This window comes from Arachis hypogaea, chromosome 9 (assembly GCF_003086295.3).
Source record: "Arachis hypogaea cultivar Tifrunner chromosome 9, arahy.Tifrunner.gnm2.J5K5, whole genome shotgun sequence".
NCBI classification, from domain to species: domain Eukaryota; kingdom Viridiplantae; phylum Streptophyta; class Magnoliopsida; order Fabales; family Fabaceae; genus Arachis; species Arachis hypogaea.
This window is the reverse complement of record NC_092044.1, coordinates 100,599,024-100,612,022: the sequence shown is the minus strand read 5'-3', so window position 1 is coordinate 100,612,022 and position 12,999 is coordinate 100,599,024. Positions and strand designations below refer to the sequence as shown.

The 12,999-nt window shown below is 38.6% G+C and overlaps 2 non-coding genes across 2 annotated transcripts; one reads left to right on the top strand and one right to left on the bottom strand.

Annotated features, from left to right (window-relative positions):
- The first annotated feature begins 401 nt into the window (after positions 1-401).
- LOC112713478 (small nucleolar RNA R71) lies at positions 402-509 on the top strand. Its single transcript, XR_003158451.1, has one exon. It is a non-coding gene; the product is annotated as a small nucleolar RNA R71 (small nucleolar RNA).
- An 8,195-nt stretch (positions 510-8,704) lies between these two features.
- Positions 8,705-8,812, bottom strand: LOC112713827 (small nucleolar RNA R71). The gene has a single exon (XR_003158788.1). It is a non-coding gene; the product is annotated as a small nucleolar RNA R71 (small nucleolar RNA).
- Between the last annotated feature and the right edge of the window lie 4,187 nt (positions 8,813-12,999).

Here is a 12,999-nt window from a genome sequence, read left to right as displayed (position 1 = left end):
TCCATAGGGTTCTCCCATGTAATTCACCTCTTTCATTGCAGGGTTCTCAAGATCATAAGCTTCTTCTTCAGAAGATGCTTCTTTATTACTGCTGGATGCAGCTTACAATCCAGTTAGATTCTGAGAAATCATATTGACTTGCTGAGTCAATAATTTGTTCTGAGCCAATATGGCATTCAGAGTATCAATCTCAAGAACTCCTTTCTTCTGAGTTGTCCCATTGTTTACAGGATTTCTTTTAGAAGTGTACATGAACTGGTTATTTGTAACCATTTCAATGAGTTCCTGGGCTTCTGCAGGCATTTTTTTAGATGAATAGATCTGCTCACAGAATGGTCCAATGACATCTTGGATAACTCAGACAGACCTTCATAGAAGATACCTATGATGCTCCATTCTGAAAGCATGTCAGAAGGACACCTTCTGATCAATTGCTTGTATCTTTCCCAAGCTTCATAGAGGGATTCACCTTCCTTCTATTTGAAGGTTTGAACTTCCACTCTAAGCTTACTCATCTTTTGAGGTGGAAAGAATTTAGCTAAGAAGGCATTGACCAGCTTTTCCCAAGAGTTCAGGTTGTATCTAGGTTGTGAGTTTAATCATATACTAGCTCTATCTCTTACAGCAAAAGAAAAAAGCATAAGTCTGTAGACCTCGGGATCAACTCCATTGGTCTTAACAGTGTCACAGATTTGCAAAAATTCAGCCAAGAACTGATGAGGATCTTCCAATGGAAGTCCATAAAACTTGCAATTCTGTTGCATCAGAGAAACTAATTGAGGCTTAAGCTCAAAGTTGTTTGCTCCAATGGCAGGAATAGAGATGCTTCTCCCATAGAAGTCGGGAGTAGGTGCAGTAAAGTCACCAAGCACCTTCCTTGCATTGTTGTTGTTGGGTTCGTCCATGGCTATTTTGTCTGCTTCCTTTTTGAAATTTTCTGTCAAGTCCTCTTCAGAGTGTTGTGCTTTAGCTGCTCTTAGCTTTCTCTTCAAGGTTCTTTCAGGCTCAGGATCAGCTTCAACAAGAATACCTTTGTCCTTGTTCCTGCTCATATGAAAGAGAAGAGAACAAGAAAGTATGGAATCCTCTATGTCACAGTATAGAGATTCCTTGAGGTGTCAGAGGAAAATAAGAATAGAGGGATGAGGTAGATAGAGAAGATTTCGAACATATAAAGAAGGAGAGAGTCTGAATTGCTAATAGAGGAAAAGTGTTAGTCCTTAAATAGAAGGGGGTGAGAAAGGGGGAAGAAAATTTTCGGAAATTTTTTTTATAAAACTAAAAAATAAAAATTTAAAATAATTAAAAAGAATTTTGAAAAAGTGGTTGATGGTTTTCGAAAATTGAAAGTGAGAAAATGGTTAGGTGGTTTTGAAAAAGATAAGAGGTAATAAATTTTGAAAAGATAAGAAGTTAGAAAGAGATTTTGAAATTAGAATTTAAAAAGATGTGATTTGAAAAAAATATGATTTAAAAAGATATGATTGAAAAGATATGATTGAAAAACAATTTAAAAAAAAAGATTTGATTTTTAAAATTGATGACTTGACTAACAAGAAATTAAAAGATATGATTTTAAAATTTAAATATTGAACTTTTCTTAACAAGAAAGTAATAAACTTGAAATTTTGAATCACAACATTAATTGTTAGCAAGGATTTTCAAAAATATTAAAAGAAAAATGAAAAAGATTTGATTTTGAAAAAGATATGACTAATAAGAGAGGATATGAAAAAGATAAGATTTTGAAAAATCAGTTTTAAAACCTGAAAAATTGAAAAAAAAAATTTGAATTGAAAACAAAATCACCTCCTTGGTATTATCCTGGCGTTAAACGCCCAGATTGGTATCCATTCTGGCGTTTAACACCCACTTGGCTACCTCCTTGGGCATTAAACACCCAGCCAGGTATCCTGACTGGCGTTTAAATGACAAAAATCCTTCCTTATTGGGCGTTTTGAACGCCCAGCTTTTTCTCTGTGATTCCTCTGCTGTATGTTCTGAATCTTCAATTCTCTATATTATTGACTTGAAAAGACATAATTTTGAATTTTTAATGGTGAGAGGAAAAAACAACAGAATAAAATTAAACATGAAAAACTAAGATCAAAACAAGGAATGCATGCAAGAACACTTTGAATGTCAAGATGAACACTAAGAACACTTTGAAGATCGTGATGAACATCAAGAACATATTTTTGAAAATTTTTAAGAAAAGAAAGACATGCAAGACACCAAACTTAGAAATTTTCATACTAGAGACACTAACAATTTGAGAATACACATGAGAAACAACAAAAGACACAAAACAAGAGAATTTAAAGATCAGACAAAGAAAATCATCAAGAACAACTTGAAGATCAATGAAGAACACAAGAACACACTTTCAAAAAATGCAAGAAGAATAAAGATATGCAATTGACATCAAATTTAAAAATTAACACTAGACTCAAACAAGAAACACAAAATATATATTTTTTTTTGTTTTATAATTTTATAAATTTTTTGTATTTTTTTTGAAAATTATTTTGAAAAAGAAAATAAGAAACTCAAAATTTTTAATAAGAATTCTAGGAATCATGCAATGTTAGTCTAAAGCTTCAGTCTATAAAGATTAGACATGGCTAGCCAAGCTTTAGCAGAGCATTACAAACAACAGCCAAATTGATGGGAATCAAAAAGGCTCCTGTGATGATAAAAGCATCATCTGAAACTCTAGAATTCATTCTTAAAAATTCTAAAGAAAAAAATAAAAAAGAAGAATACCTAATCTAAGCAACAAGATGAACCGTCAGTTGTCCAAACTCAAACAATCCCCGGCAACGGCGCTAAAAACTTGGTACACGAAATCATGATCTCACACACTTTCTTCAGAACTCGCGTAGCTGACCAGCAAGTGCATTGGGTCGTCCAAGTAAAACCTTACGTGAGTAAGGGTCGATCCCACGGAGATTGTCGACTTGAAGCAAGCTATGGTCATCTTGTAAATCTCAATCAGGCAGATTCAAATGGTTATGGGATTTTGATAATTAAAGATAAATAAAACATAAAATAGGATAGAGATACTTATGTAATTCATTGGTAGGAATTTCAGATAAGCGTATGGAGATGCTTTGTTCCTTTTGAATCCCTGCTTTCCTACTACTTTCATCCAGTCATGCGTACTCCTTTCCATGGCAAGCTGTATGTTGGGGGATCACTGTTGTCAATGGCTACCGTCCATCCTCTCAGTGAAAATGGTCCGGCTACGGGTTACGTAGGGCTAATCATCTGTCGGTTCTCACTTGTGTTGGAATAAGATCCAATGATCCTTTTGCGCACTATCACTGCGCCTAAGCACTCGTGAGTTTGAAGCTCGTCATAGTCATCCCATCCCAGATCCTACTCGGAATACTACAGATAATGTTTAGACTTTCTGGATCTCAAGAATGCTGCCGATTGATTCTAACTTATACCACGAAGACTCTGATCTCACGGAATGGAAGGCTCTGTTGTCAGGAGAGGCAACCATGTGTCGTGGACCAGGAGGCCAAGAGATATGCATTCAAGCTTGTTTTCAGGTAGAACGAAAGTGGTTGTCAGGCACGCGTTCATAAGTGAGAATGGTAATGAGTGTCACTTGATCATCACATTCATCATGTTGAAGTGCGAATGAATATCTTAGAACCAGAATAAGCTTGAATTGAATAAAAAATAGTAGTAATTGCATTAATTCATGAGGAACAGCAGAGCTCCACACCTTAATCTATGAGGTGTAGAAACTCCTCCGTTGAAAATACATAAGTGATGAAGGTCAGGCATGGCCGAATGGCCAGCCCCCTAAACGTGATCAAGAGATCAATAGTGATACAAAGATAGTCTCAAAAATGATCTAAAGATCTCCTGATATATAAAAATACAACAGTAAAAGGTCCTATTTATAATGACTAGTAACCTAGGGTTTACAAAGATAAGTAAATGATGCAAAAATCCATTTCTGGGGCCCACTTGGTGTGTGCTTGGGCTGAGCATTGAAACTTTCATGTGCATAGGCTTTTTTTGGAGTTAAAAGCCAGCTCTGGTGTCAGTTTGGGCATTTAACTCCAGCTTTTATGCCAGTTCTGGCATTTAATGCCAGAAAAGGGTAGAAAATTGGCGTTAAAACGCCAGTTTGCGTTATCAAAACTCTGGCAAAGTATGGACTATTATATATTGCTGGAAAGCCCAAGATGTCTACTTTCCAACGCAATTGAGAGCATGCCAATTGGGCTTTTGTAGCTCCAGAAAGTCTATTTCGAGTACAGGGAGATCAGAATCCAACAGCATTTGCAGTCCTTTTTCAGCCTCTGAATCAGATTTTTGCTCAGGTCCCTCAATTTCAGCCAGAAAATACCTGAAATCGCAGAAAAACACATAAACTCATAGTAAAGTCCAGAAATATAATTTTTGCATAAAAACTAATAATTATATACTAAAAACTAACTAAATCATACTAAAAACTACCTAAAAAATGCCAAAAAGCGTGTAAATTATCCGCTCATCAACTGCTCGCACATCAGCACCTTCTCCCATAGTAAATAGGAGATCAACAGCACCATCGAGCTTGATGTAGTGATCTACTAACCCTACCCACCCTGGAAGACGTTGTTTCAAGTGTTGATCCTATAGCCCCAATGCGTCAAAAATATCCTGAAAAGCAAGTTTGAATCTTCCCCAGTATCAACCAGAATTCTCTACACGAATCCATTTCCCAACTTTGTGGTGATCACCAAAGGCTTAACATCATCAGATGTGGTATATTAGAAATTGATGAGCAGATAATTTGTACGCTTTTTGGCATTGTTTTTAGTATGTTTTTAGTATGATCTAGTTAGTTTTTAGTATATTTTTATTAGTTTTTAGTTAAAATTCACTTTTCTGGACTTTACTATGAGTTTGTGTGTTTTTCTGTGATTTCAGGTATTTTCTGGCTGAAATTGAGGGACCTGAGCAAAAATCTGATTCAGAGACTAAAAAGGACTGCAGATGCTGTTGGATTCTGATCTCTCTGCACTCGAAGTGGATTTTCTGGAGCAACAGAAGCCCAATTGGCGCGCTCTCAACGGCGTTGGAAAGTAGACATCCTGGGCTTTCTAGCAATATATGATAGTCCATACTTTGCCCAAGATTTGATGGCCCAAACCGGCGTTCAAAGTCACCCTTAGAATTCCCAGCGTTAAACGCCGGAACTGGCACAAGAATGGGAGTTAAACGCCCAAACTGGCATAAAAGCTGGCGTTTAACTCCAAGAAGAGTCTCTACACGAAAATGCTTCAATGCTCAGCCCAAGCACACACCAAGTGGGCCCGGAAGTGGATTTTTATGTCATTTACTCATCTCTGTAAACCCTAGGCTACTAGTTCTCTATAAGTAGGACCTTTTACTATTGTATTGATATATCTTGGTAGTTATCTTTGTTTTGATGCTATCTTAGATCATTGGGAGGCTGGCCATTCGGCCATGCCTAGACCCTGTTCTTATGTATTTTCAATGGTGGAGTTTCTAGACACCATAGATTAAGGTGTGGAGCTCTGTTGTACCTCGAGTATTAATGCAATTACTATTGTTCTTCTATTCAATTCCGCTTGTTCTTGTTCCAAGATATCACTTGTTCTTCAACTTGATGAATGTGATGATCCGTGACACTCATCATCATTCTCACCTATGAACGTGTGCCTGACAACCACCTCCGTTCTACCTTAGATTGGGTGAATATCTCTTGGATTCCTGATACACAATGCATGGTTGATCGCCTGACAACCGAGCGCTCGCCTGACAACCGAGCCAGCCATTCTATGAGATCAGAGTCTTCGTGGTATAGGCTAGAACTGATGGCGGCATTCAAGAGAATCCGAAAGGTCTAACCTTGTCTGTGGTATTCTGAGTAGGATTCAATGATTGAATGACTGTGACGTGCTTCAAACTCCTGAGGGCGGGGCGTTAGTGACAGACGCAAAAGAATCACTGGATTCTATTCCGGCCTGATTGAGAACCGACAGATGAATAACCGTGCCGTGACAGGGTGCGTTGAACATTTCCACTGAGAGGATGGGAGGTAGCTACTGACAACGGTGAAACCCTTGCATAAGCTTGCCATGGAAAGGAGTAAGAAGGATTGGATGAAGACAGTAGGAAAGCAGAGAGACGGAAGGGACCAAGCATCTTCATACGCTTATCTGAAATTCCAACCAATGAATTACATAAGTATCTCTATCTTTATCTTTATGTTTTATTCGTATATCACCCATACCCATTTGAGTTTGCCTGACTAAGATTTACAAGGTGACCATAGCATGCTTCATACCAACAATCTCTGTGGGATCGACCCTTACTCGCGTAAGGTTTATTACTTGGACGACCCAGTACACTTGCTGGTTAGTTGTGCGAAGTTGTGTTTATGCCATGGTATTGAACACCAAGTTTTTGGATTCATTACCGGGGATGATTTGATTTGTGAAAAGTATTGATCACAATTTCGCGCTACCAAGTTTTTGGCGCCGTTGCCGGGGATTGTTCGAGTATGGACAACTGACGGTTCATCTTGTTGCTTAGATTAGGTATTTTTTTTTCAGAATTCTTGAAGATGAATTCTAGAGTTTCATGATGATCTGTTGAAATCTGGCTGGCTGTGAAGCCATGTCTAATTTCATTGGACCGAGGTTTTAACTTATCATCACAAGAGCTTGTTGATTTCTATCAATCTTGCTTTTGGGGCAGTGATCTGCTAAGGCTTGGCTGGCCATTGGCCATGTCTAGTGTTTTGGACTGGAGCTTTCTTTGAAAGCTTGGCTGGCTGTGAAGCCATGTCTAATTCTTGGACCAGAGTCTTAGACTAAACATTGCATGATTCCTGGAATTCTCATTAAGAATTTTGATACCTTTATCTTCTTTTCCACTTAATTTTCGAAAAAACCAAAAAAAAATAATACAAAATCATGAAAACCAAAAATATCTTATGTTTCTTGTTTGAGTCTAGTGTTTCATTTTAAGTTTGGTGTCAATTGCATGTTTTTGTTCTTTTTGCATTCATGCATGTGTCTTCATTAATCTTCAAGTTGTTCTTGATGGTTATATTGCTCTGATCTTTAAATTCTCTTGACTTGAGTGTTTTGTTGTGTCTCATATGCATTCTCATTGTTAGTGTCAGCAGTATACAAACTGCTAAGTTTGGTGTCTTGCATGCATTGTTATTTGATTTTAGTTGCATTTTGATTATTCTCAATATTAAAAATCCCAAAATATTTTTAATTTGTGTCTTTTCAAGTCAATAATACAGAGAATTGAAGATTCAGAACGTACAGCAGAGGAATTACACAGAAAAAGCTGGGCGTTCAAAATGCCCAGTAAAGAAGACAGACTGGTGTTTAAACGCCAGCCAGGGTACCTGGCTGGGCGTTTAACGCCCAAAAGGGTAGTATTTTGGGCGTTAAACGCCAGAATGTGCACCATTCTGGGCGTTTAACGCCAGGATGGCACAAGAGGGAAGATTTTGTTTTCAAATCAATTTTTTTTCAAGTTTTCAAAGTTTTTCAAAATCAAATCTTTTTCAAATCATATCTTTTCAATCAAATCTTTTTCAAAATCAATTTCTTTCCATTTTCAAAAATACTTGCTATCAATTAATTATTTGATTCAACATTTCAAGTATGTTGCCTTTTCTGTTGAGAAAGGTTTAATGTTTGAATCATATCTTTTCTTGATAGCCAAGTCATTAATTTTCAAAATCAAATCTTTTTAAAAAATGTTTTTCAAATCATATCTTCTCAATCACATCTTTCTAAAACCAATCATATCTTGTTAACCACATTTTTTTCAAAATAGTTTTCAATCATATCTTTTTAATTTCTAATTTCAAAATCTTTTTCAAAAATCACTTTACTTCTTTCCCACTTTTATTTTCGAAAATCAATTAGTGTTTTTCAAAATGTTTTCAAAATCTTTTACTTAATTTTCGAAAATTGCTTCCCCTCTTCTCACATCTTTCTATTTATGGACTAACACTATTCCTTAATGCAAAATTCGAACTCCATCTTCCTTGATAAGTTCGAATTTTCTACTTCTGCCTTCTATTCTTCTTTTCCTCTGACACCTCAAGGAATCTCCATACTGTGACATAGAGGATTCCACATTTTCTTGTTCTCTTCTCTTTCTTATGAGCAGGAGCAAGGACAAAAGCATTCTTGTTGAGGCTGATCCTGAACCTGAAAGGACCTTGAAGCGAAAGCTAAGAGAAGCCAATGCACAACTCTCTGTAGAGGACCTAACAGATATCTTCAAAGAAGAAGAACCCATGGCAGCCGAAAACAACAACAATGCAAGGAAGGTACTGGGTGACTTTACTGCACCTACTCCCGATTTCTATGGGAGAAGCATCTCTATCCCTGCCATTAGAGGAAACAACTTTGAGCTTAAGCCTCAATTAGTTTCTCTAATGCAACAGAATTGCAAGTTTCATGGACTTCCATTGGAAGATCCTCATCAGTTCTTAGCTGAGTTCTTGCAAATCTGTGACACTGTCAAGACTAATGGGGTTGACCCTGAGATCTACAGACTTATGCTATTCCCTTTTGCTGTAAGAGACAGAGCTAGAACATGGTTGGACTCACAACCTAAAGAAAGCCTGAACTCTTGGGAAAAGCTAGTCAATACCTTCTTGGCAAAGTTCTTTCCACCTCAAAAATTGAGTAAGCTTAGAGTGGAAGTCCAAACCTTTAGACAGAAGGAAGGAGAATCCTTCTATGAAGCTTGGGAAAGATACAAACAATTAATCAGAAAGTGTCCCTCTGATATGCTTTCTGAATGGAGCATCATAGGTATTTTCTATGATGGTCTGTCTGAACTGTCCAAGATGTCTTTGGATAGCTCTGCTGGAGGATCTCTTCATCTGAAGAAGACGCCTACAGAAGCTCAAGAGCTCATTGAAATGGTTGCAAATAACCAATTTATGTACACTTCTGAAAGGAATCCTGTGAACAATGGGACTAGTCAGAAGAAAGGAGTTCTTGAGATTGACACTCTGAATGCCATATTGGCTCAGAACAAGATATTGACTCAGCAAGTCAATATGATTTCTCAAAGTCTGTCTGGAATGCAAAATGCACCAAGCAGTACTAAGGAAGCTTCATCTGAAGAAGAAGCTTATGATCCTGAGAACCCTTCAATGGAAGAGGTGAATTACATGGGAGAACCCTATGGAAACACCTATAATCCTTCATGGAGAAATCATCCAAATCTCTCATGGAAGGATCAACAGAGACCTCAACAAGGTTTCAACAATAGTAATGGTAGAAGAAACAGGTTTAGCAATGGCAAGCCTTTTCCATCATCTTCTCAGCAACAGACAGAGAGTTCTAAGCAGAACAATTCTGACTTAGCAACCATGGTCTCTGATCTAATCAAAACCACTCAAAGTTTCATGACTGAAACAAGGTCCTCCATTAGAAATTTGGAGGCACAAGTGGGTCAGTTGAGCAAGAAAATTACTGAACTCCCTCCTAGTACTCTTCCAAGCAATACAGAAGAAAATCCAAAAGGAGAGTGCAAAGCCATCAACATGGCCGAATTAGGAGAGGAGGAAGAGGCAGTGAACGCCACTGAGGAAGACCTCAATGGACGTCCACTGGCCTCCAATGAGTTCCCCAATGAGGAACCATGGGAATCTGAGGCTCAAAATGAGACCATAGAGATTCCATTGGACTTACTTCTGCCATTCATGAGCTCTGATGAGTATTCTTCCTCTGAAGAGGATGAGTATGTCACTGAAGCGCAAGTTGCTAAATACCTTGGAGCAATCATGAAGCTAAATGACAAGTTATTTGGTAATGAGACTTGGGAGGATAAACCCCCTTTGCTCACCAAAGAACTGGATAACTTGTCTAGGTAGAAATTACCTCAAAAGAGACAGGATCCTGGAAAGTTTTCAATACCTTGTACCATTGGCACCATGACCTTCAAGAAGGCTTTGTGTGACCTAGGGTCAAGTGTAAACCTCATGCCTCTCTCTATAATGGAGAAGCTAGGAATCTTTGAGGTGCAAGCTGCAAAAATCTCACTAGAGATGGCAGACAACTCAAGAAAACAAGCTTATGGACTTGTAGAGGATGTTCTGGTAAAAGTTGAAGACCATTACATCTCTGCTGATTTCATAGTCCTAGAGACTGGGAAGTGCATGGATGAATCCATCATCCTTGGCAGACCCTTCCTAGCCACAGCAAAGGCTGTGATTGATGTTGATAGAGGAGAATTGATCATTCAAGTGAATGAAGAATCCTTTGTGTTTAAGGCTCAAGGATATCCCTCTATCACCATGGAGAGGAAGCATGAAGAGCTTCTCTCAAAACAGAGTCAAACAGAGCCCCCACAGTCAAACTCTAAGTTTGGTGTTGGGAGGCCACAACCAAACTCTAAGTTTGGTGTTGAACCCCCACATTCAAACTCTAAGTTTGGTGTTGGGAGGTTCTAACATTGCTCTGAGCATCTGTGAGGCTCCATGAGAGCCCTCTGTCAAGCTACTGACATTAAAGAAGCGCTTGTTGGGAGGCAACCCAATGTTATATTTCATCTATTTTCCTTTGTTATTTTATGTTTTTTGTAGGTTGATGATCATGAGAAGTCACAAAATCAAATGAAAAAGCAAAAACAGAGTGAAAAACAGAAAGAAAAACAGCACACCCTGGAGGAAGAACCTGCTGGCGTTTAAACGCCAGTAAGGCTAGCAGATGGGCGTTTAACGCCCAGTCTGGCACCATTCTGGGCGTTTAACGCCAGAAAGGGGCACCAGACTGGTGTTAAACGCCAGAAAAGGGCAAGCACTTGGCGTTAAACGCCAAAAATGGGCATCAGCCCGGCGTTTAACGCCAGAATTGGCCAGAAACGCATTTTTGCATGCCATTTGGTGCAGGGATGACTTTTCCTTGACACCTCAGGATCTGTGGACCCCACAGGATCCCCACCTACCCCACCACTCTCTCTTCTTCTTCACCCATTCACCAATCACCTCAACACCTCTTCCCCAAAAAACCCTTCACTTATCAAATCCCATCTTTCTCTTCACCACTCACATCCATCCTTCATAAAACCCCACCTACCTCATCATTCAAATTCAAACCACTTTCCCTCCCAAACCCACCCATACATGACCGAACCATACCCTTCCCCCCACTCCTATATAAACCCATCTTCACTCCTTCATTTTCACACAACCTAAACACCACTTCTCCCCCTTTTTGGCCGAACACAAAGCCATTCCCTTCTTCCTCATTTCTTCTTCTTCTACTCTATTCTTTCTTCTTTTGCTCGAGGACGAGCAAACCTTTTAAGTTTGGTGTGGTAAAAGCATTGCTTTTTGTTTTTCCATAACCATTTATGGCATCCAAGGCCGGAGAAACCTCTAGAAAGAGGAAAGGGAAGGCAAAAGCTTCTACCTCCGAGTCATGGGAGATGGAGAGATTCATTTCAAGGGTGCATCAAGACCACTTCTATGAAGTTGTGGCCTTGAAGAAGGTGATCCCCGAGGTCCCTTTTTCACTTAAAAAGAGTGAATATCCGGAGATCCGACATGAGATCCGAAGAAGAGGTTGGGAAGTTCTTACCAACCCCATTCAACAAATTGGAATCTTAATGGTTCAAGAGTTCTATGCCAATGCATGGATCACCAAGAACCATGATCAAAGTATGAACCCGGATCCAAAGAATTGGCTTACTATAGTTCGGGGGAAATACTTGGTTTTTAGTCCGGAAAATGTGAGGTTAGCATTCAACTTGCCCATGATGCAAGGAGATGAACATCCTTACACTAGAAGGGTCAACTTTGATCAAAGGTTGGACCAAGTCCTCACGGACATTTGTGAAGAGGGCGCCCAATGGAAGAGAGATTCAAGAGGACAAGCCCATCACTAAGAAGAGGATGGAGCAAACAAGAGACCCCTCTCATCATCAAATCCCTGAGATGCCTCAAGGGATGCACTTTCCTCCACAAAACTATTGGGAGCAACTAAACACCTCCCTAGGAGAATTGAGTTCCAACATGGGACAACTAAGAGAGGAGCAACAAAGACAAGGAAGAGACATTGAGGAGCTCAAGCACTCCATAGGATCTTCAAGAGGAAGAACAAGCCACCATCACTAAGGTGGACCCGTTCTTTAATTTCCTTGTTCTTTATTTTCTGTTTTTTTTTTCGAAAATTATGCTTGTGTTTATCTATATTTGTGTCTTGTGATCATTAGTGTCTTAGTGTCTATGCCTTAAAGTTATGAATGTCCTATGAATCCATCACCTTTCTTGAATGAAAAATGGTCTTAATTGAAAAAGAGAAGAATTGCATGACTTTTGAATTTTACAACAGTTTAATTATTTTGATGTGGTGGCAATATTTTTGTTTTCTGAATGTATGCTTAAACAGTGCATATGTCTTTTGAATTTGTGGTTCATGAATGTTGGCTCTTGAAAGAATGATGAAAAAGGAGAAATGTTACTGAGGATCTGAAAAATCATAAAAATGATTCTTGAAGCAAGAAAAAGCAGTGAATACAAAAAAAAAAGAAATTTTCGAAAAAAAAGGAGAAAAACGAAAAAAAAAGGGAGAAAAAGAAAAAGAAAGAAATAAAGTTGTGATCCAAGGCAAAAAGAGTGTGCTTAAGAACCCTGGACACCTCTAATTGGGGACTTTAGCAAAGCTGAGTCACAATCTGAAAAGGTTCACCCAATTATGTGTCTGTGGCATGTATGTATCCGGTGGTAATACTGGAAGACAGAGTGCTTTGGGCCACGGCCAAGACTCAATAAGTAGCTGTGTTCAAGAATCATCATACTTTACTAGGAGAATCAATGACACTATCTGGATTCTAAGTTCCTAAAGAAGCCAATCATTCTGAATTTCAAAGGATAGAGTGAGATGCCAAAACTATTCAGAGGCAAAAAGCTAAAAGCCCCGCTCATCTAATTAATACTGATCTTCATAGATGTTTTTGGAATTCATTGCA